Source organism: Haemaphysalis longicornis, unplaced genomic scaffold (assembly GCF_048455015.1).
Source record: "Haemaphysalis longicornis isolate Haplotype H1 unplaced genomic scaffold, Haemaphysalis longicornis Haplotype H1 scaffold_6, whole genome shotgun sequence".
NCBI classification, from domain to species: Eukaryota; Metazoa; Arthropoda; class Arachnida; order Ixodida; family Ixodidae; genus Haemaphysalis; species Haemaphysalis longicornis.
Genome location: NW_027526407.1, coordinates 99,994,320 through 100,001,456, shown reverse-complemented (window position 1 = coordinate 100,001,456; position 7,137 = coordinate 99,994,320). Strand labels below are relative to the sequence as shown.

Genomic DNA, 7,137 nt, shown 5'->3' with positions numbered 1-7,137 from the left:
GCTGACACGATCCACAACAACAAATGGGCCAGTGTAACGGGACAAAAACTTGGTACACAAACCCCGTTTCCTTAAAGGTGTCCATAGCAACACCAGATCACCTTTATAAAATGCAATACTGCGGTGGCGAGCGTCGTATCGGTCCTTAGAACGGCGCTGCGAGGACAGTGTACGTAGACGGACTAATTGGCGGGATTCTTCAGCCAGGCAAAGGGTTTTGGCAATAGATGCCTCGTTGTGCAAGGAAAATGGTGGAATGGTGTTGATAGGCGTCCTAGCTGAGCGGGCGTAGACGAGGTAGAAGGGACTGTAGCCGGTGGTTTCGTGCTGGGCGGTGTTGTAAGCGTAGGTGATGAATGGTAGTATTTCATCCCAGTTTCTATGGTCGGAGGAGATGTACATCGAGATCATGTTGATGAGTGTGCGATTCGTGCGTTCCACCAATCCATTCGTCTGTGGATGGTACGGGGTAGCATGCCGGAACTGCGAAGTACAAAGCCGAAGTAATTCCTCCACAACATCCGCAATAAATTGGCGGTCACGATCACTGATAAGCACACGAGGGGCGCCGTGTCGAAGAATAAGGGCATGCAGCAGGAATACAGACACAGAGGTTGCTGAAGCAGTTGGAACAGCTGCGGTTTCCGCATAACGCGTCAGATGGTCAACACAGACGATAATCCAGCGGTTGCCACCAGGCGTTCGTGGAAGTGGGCCTACAAGGTCAACCCCAACCTGCTCGAAAGGAGCAGAGGGTGGTTGCACAGGATGAAGCAGACCGGCAGGTATGGCGGCAGGACGCTTGTGACGCTGGCATTCTGTACAGGTGGCGACGTATTTTTCAGTCGTGCGCCGCATGTTGGGCCAGTAAAAGCGCTCTTGGGCGCGGTGTAATGTCCTAGCGTAACCAAGCTGTCCAGACATCAAATCATCGTGCATAGCGCGCAGTACGCAAGAGCGCAGACTCTCTGGTACAACCAAAAGAAATCGCGCACCAGATGCTCCGTAGTTTGCCTTGTAAAGCAGGCCGTCCCGAAGAGAAAAGCGATTAGAAGGGGCGGATGCACGAGCACCGGCGAAGAATGGGGCCAGCTTGGGATCGTTCTGTTGCTCTCGTCGAAAGGTTTCAACGTTGGGAAATTCCTCAGATACTGGCGCGATGTAGTCGTCGAAAGTGTCCGCGTCGCACGCAGTCATTGAAAGTGGTAGCCGGGAAAGGCAATCAGCGTCGGTGTGACGGCGGCCGCTTTTGTAGGATATAACGAAGTCGTATTCTTGGAGTCTGAGAGACCAGCGGGCGAGTCGCCCGGATGGATCACGTAGTCCAACCAACCAACACAGAGAATGATGATCCGTGACAATCGTAAAAGGACGTCCGTAAATGTAAGGGCGAAACTTCTTCCCAGCGAAGATAACCGCCAAACATTGCTGCTCGGTCACAGTATAGTTTCTTTCTGACTTGCTGAGTGTGCGGCTGGCATAGGCGATGACATGTTGGGCCCCGTGATGCCTCTGCACGAGTACTGCTGCGAGGCCGATGCTGCTGGCATCCGTATGCACTTCGGTCGAAGCCGATGGGTCGAAGTGGCGAAGTATCGGGCCAGAAGTGAGCAAAAACTTAAGTTGGGAAAATGAGTCCTCGCACTCTGGCGTCCAGTTGAAAGGCACATTCTTGCGCAAAAGATAGGACAGAGGAGCAGCCAGCTCTGCAAATTTAGGCACGAACCGGCGGAAATAGGAGCATAGCCCCAAGAAACTTCGAAGGTCACGCACAGACTGGGGCGGCTTGAAATGGCTGACGGCTGCGATCTTCTCAGGGTCAGGTCTAACGCCATGTTTGTCAACTAGGTGGCCCAAAACTAGTGCTTGGCGCTCACCGAAGTGGCACTTTTTCGAATTCAACACAAGACCGGCCTTTCCTAGGCAGTTCAGGACAGTGTCAAGGCGTGTGTTATGCTCTTCAAAAGTACGGCCGAAAATTACCACATCGTCGAGGTAGCACAAGCAAATCTCCCACTTCAAGCCTCGCAGAATTGTGTCCATGAACCTCTCAAATGTAGCAGGAGCATTACAGAGGCCGAACGGCATGACGTTGAGTTCGAAGACTCCGTCGGGAATAACAAAAGCCGTTTTCTCTTTGTGGTCTGGATCCATCGGAATTTGCCAGTAACCAGATCTAAGGTCGACTGACGAAAAATACGAAGCAGAGTGCAGGCAGTCGATTACGTCGTCTATTCGTGGTAATGGGTAGACGTCCTTCTTTGTGATTGCGTTCAGGCGCCTGTAATCAACACAAAATCGCCAAGAGTCATCCTTCTTCTTTACAAGTATCACCGGTGCTGCCCACGGACTAGCTGATTCCTGCACAACACCCTTTTGCAGCATTTCGTTGACCTGGTCGGCAATAATCTTTCTCTCGCTCGGAGAAACCCGGTAAGGCTTCTGTCGCACTGGCCGGGAGGTTCCGGTATCGATGGTGTGTCGCGAGCGGCACGACGGAATGTCGATCTTGGCGTCTCTTTGCGAGAAGTCAAACACCGATGCATGTCTGCAGAGTACACGAGCTAGTGCCTCCCTCTCGGTAGAAGAAAGACCCTTGCTTATCATTTGCAGGAATGGTCCGTCGAGGGTAGCCGAGTTCCCACCAGAATCACAATTTTCTTCGGTCACTGCTGCCAGGGATACTCTCACATCTTTTTCAAACGCCGCTAGTTTCATTCCCCGCGGCAAAACAGTACCAGCCGCTGAGAAGTTAACGGCCCATAGAAGACTGCGCCTGCCGTTTACCGAAACCAAACAATGCGGTAACAAAACATCTTTCTTGATGCAATTTGATGCAATGGGCTCAGCTATAGCGCAAAAGGTAGGCTCACCAGCACCGCGGGCCAATACGAGAACAAGAGACGCTGAGCGGGCGGGCAGAAGCGTGTCTTCGGATACAACCAGAACGCGTTCTTCGCAGAGAGACGGCTCCTCCGCGAGTACTGAATGGAACATGCAGTTTATGGAGAGCTCGCCCGTCGCACAGTCCACCATAGCGCCACATTCACGGAGGAAGTCGATACCGAGAATAACATCATGTGTTGACCTCGGAAGCACTGCAAATTCAGCCTTTAAGTGTTTGCCGGCCAGGAAAACGTCAACCGCACAAATACCGATGGGGCATAATGACTCGCCCCCAACACCTCGAAATATGGCACCACGGTCCCAGCTGAACATCACTTTAGGCCCAATACGCTCCTTAAAAACCCTACTCATAACGGAAACTGTTGCTCCAGTGTCAACTAAAGCCATCGTCTGTACACCATCAAGAAACACTTCCACTGAACAAAGTGGAAGTGTTTACCATAAAGACGGGCAGAGGTATGTTTCCTAGAGACTGTCCGGCGACCTCACCCCCATCGGCAACGCCGGCTAGTTTCCCGGCGGCGGTGACAAGGGGCGCCGCCGAGGCGACGGAGATTGGCGTTGGCGTAGGGGCGGTGGCGTCAAACTCCTGTCGGAGGCGGGAGAGCCGTTGCGGGGACCATTAAGATGCTGGTTGTTGCCAGTGGGTGGAAATGGTGGCGACCGACGGTTAAGGTTATAATTACTACCCCTAGGGGCCAGGTAAACCGCGGGCCCGCGCTTGATCCAGGGCTGCGACGCCGGCAAAACCGCGAGATATGACCGGCGACCCCACATCGGTAACAAACAGGTGGCTCGCGAGGAGAGTCGAACCGCCCGGATTGGAATTGGCGAGTGGAAGGGCTTGCACGCCGATAGTCGTCCGGGTGGTGGGCGTCCTGTGGACGATGGAAATGGCCTCGTGATTGATAGTAGCGATCTCGTGCCGGGCTAGTATACATGTCACCTCGCCGGTCGTCAACGAAGTCGGCCACGTTGACAGATGGTCGTAACGATTCCACGTGCCTCGGAGGTGCCTCGTGCCGTAAGTCGCTGTTGTGAGATGGGGTCCAGGGACGGGCAACATCGCTGTGTCGGAGCAGCTCTTCACGGACTATTTGCCGTATGGTCGACGCAAGGTCGACAGACGAGTTGACGTCCACGCTGGCGACCGTTGTGACGTTGGGTAGTCGACCAAACTTTGGCGTTATCCGACGCATCTTGAGCGCTTCGAACCTGCGACAGTGTTGGATTACGTCAGAGATATTATTCAGGTTGTCCTTACTGATGAGAAAATTAAAAACGTCTTCCGCAATGCCCTTAAGTATATGCCCAACTCTGTCGTCCTCCGGCATCCTAGCGTCGACGACCCGGCACAACTTCAGTATCTCCTCTATGTAGGTCGTGCATGTTTCCCCGGGAACTTGCGCTCTCTGAAGTAGTGTCTGCTCGGCCTTCTTTTTTTTCGCTTCCGAATCACCAAAGGCCTTTCTGATTTCCTCGGCGCATCCGTCCCATGTGGTCAACTTTTCCTCGTGGTTTTCAAACCACGTCAACGCTGTCTTGTCCAAGGAGAAAACGACGTTCGCAAGCCGGTCCGCAGCATTCCAGCGGTTGTACTTGCTCACTCATTCGTAATGGGTGCGCCATTCGTCGACATCTTCTTCCGGTTTCCCTTCAAACTTCCGCGGCTCTCGTGGCTGCTGCCAGCCGTTGGGAGGTGTCACCGAAGAGTTGCCTTGAGTCGGAGGGGCCATGTCTTCTCGGACGGGCGAGAGGCCAGCTACGCGACGGCTTCGACGAAGATCCAGTGACGCCGTTGTCCGCTGGGATTACCCCGCACCTTCACCAAGACTGTTACGGGGATAAGCAGGCGAGTAAGAGGCGAAGTGGGGTTTGTTCACAGTAATGGCGGTGGTTCACCGGAGAGCGTGCACTTAACATCCATTCCGCCCAAAAAAAGCACTTCGTTCCCTTCTTCATCGGCCGTGCAGCTGGCGGGGAGGATTTGCCCGTGCAGTGAAGCAGTCCTGACATTTTGTGTAACAATATAATTTTTGAAAAGCTTCTTGCAAAATGCATTACTTCGTTTCTTGATAAGTACCAAATCCTTTCCCCAGAACAGCACGGGTTTCGTTCAAAGCATTCCACTTCATCTGCTATAGTCAAGCTCACTCAAAACATCAACACAGCACTAAATGGCAACAAACTTGCTACAGTCGTATTCGTAGGCTTAAAGAAGGCGTTTGATACCGTCGACCATCAAATCTTGCTGAAGAAATTACAATGCTATGGATTCAGAGATCAAATGTATTATTTCCTCTCTAGCTACCTTGAAAATCGTCAGCAAGTGGTTGTGATGGACGGCATCAGCTCAACCCCGCAGCTAGTGCGCATGGGCGTTCCGCAGGGCTCGGTGCTGGGGACTATGCTATTTTCATTATTTGTAAACGACCTTCCCAAAGCACTAACGTATCCAGATTTAGTAATGTACGCAGACGACATGGCGCTTGTCGTAACCGGTGATAACGAGCAGGAAATACAAGCAAGAATTAATATGGAATTAGAAAACATTGCTCGGTGGTTTTCGCTTAACAGACTTACTATCAATGCGAAAAAAACAAAATATATGATATTTCATTCTCGAAAAAAGAACGTTCGAAAAGAGCTGGTCAGAATATCAGTGAACAACTGCTTACTTGAACAGGTGGACTCAATTAAATACTTAGGAGTTACCATGGATGCTCATTTGCATTGGCAGAATCATTGATTGATTGTAGGGTTTAACGCGCCGACGCAACGCAGGCGATGAGGCGCGCCGTAGTGGAGGGCTCCGGATTAATTTTGACCACCTGGGGATCTTTAACGTGCGCCGAAATCTCGTACACACGGGCGTTTTTGCTTTTCGCCTCCATCAGAAAAGCGGCCGCCGCGGCCGGGAATCGAACCCGCGACCTCGTGCTGGCAGAATCATGTCGATGCTGTCTGTGCAAAGCTAGCATCTGCTTGCTACGCATTACTGCAAGCCCGTGAGTTATTTGATATCAAAATACTAAAAACGCTTTATTACGCTTTATTCAATAGTCACCTGTCGTACTGCATGGTTTCTTGGAGTTGGACGTACAATACCTATCTTAATCCTATACATCGACTACAAAAACGGGCTCTGAGAACAGTCACACGCTCAAGACGAGACGCACCTAGCAAACCCCTTTTTGACGCTCTTCAAGTTTTGACATTTGATCAATTACGTCTGAAAAATACAGCTGAATTGGTATACATTATATTAAATTATAACCATCCTTTAAACGGCTCGATATTTTATTCTTCATTGCGCCAAACAAGACGTTCTGCTGTAGGCAACCTTAACCTGGCACCAGTTAGTAATGTGTACGGGCAGCGACTGCTACAATTCATTGGGGCCAGAATATGGAACGATATACCACTAGAAATAAAAGAATCAAAAAGGTTTAGTTACAGCTTGAAAAGACACTTGCATAAAAAAACGTAGCAACAATGAGTGATAATACGAGTGTGGAGCCTATGCTACTTAACTGCTCATTCGGTCTTCTTCCCACACACTATGTAATAAATACAAGCCTCCTTAACCCACATTTATTTTATTTTGAGGCCCGTGCGAGGTTTCAGTTGGCTGTAAATATAGTGCGAATGTATTTTATATGTACCAACATCTTTTGTTTTTTATATTTGCAATGAATATTCTTCATAAGCCCATGTTCTTCTTGCATAGTCGGTGTATTTGGTGTATAAGCCTTCCTCGCCTGTATACACGTGTGCATATATGTGTTTATGTGTGTGTATGTATATATGTGTATATGTGTATATATATATATATATATATATATATATATATATATATATATATATATATATATATATATATGCATATATACAGGGTGTCCCAGCTACCATGCACCAAGATTTAAAAAAAGAGTAAAGGATTAACTCGAAGAAAACCTAGTGCATAATGTTCGCAGTACTATGAAGAAGCGGAGAGTAATTTTTTCGTTAATGAGACTTAATTAACTAATTACAATTAATTATCTAACTCGAGAAATACTGTCCTAATCACTAAAGTGTCAATGAGGCACTTGTAGGTAACCACGAGGGGCATCTAACTGCGGTATTTTCAGCGATGAACTAATTGCGTACACATTTATTCTGACTGATAAAGAAAACCCGCGAAATATGAAAAATACCACGTGACGGCGCCTCCGCGCGCACCGTAAA

At 49.5% G+C, this 7,137-nt stretch overlaps 1 pseudogene; it reads right to left on the bottom strand.

The window, feature by feature from the left end:
• Positions 1 to 3,488: 3,488 nt before the first annotated feature.
• LOC144143167 (uncharacterized) lies at positions 3,489 to 4,643 on the bottom strand (annotated as a pseudogene).
• Positions 4,644 to 7,137: the final 2,494 nt, after the last annotated feature.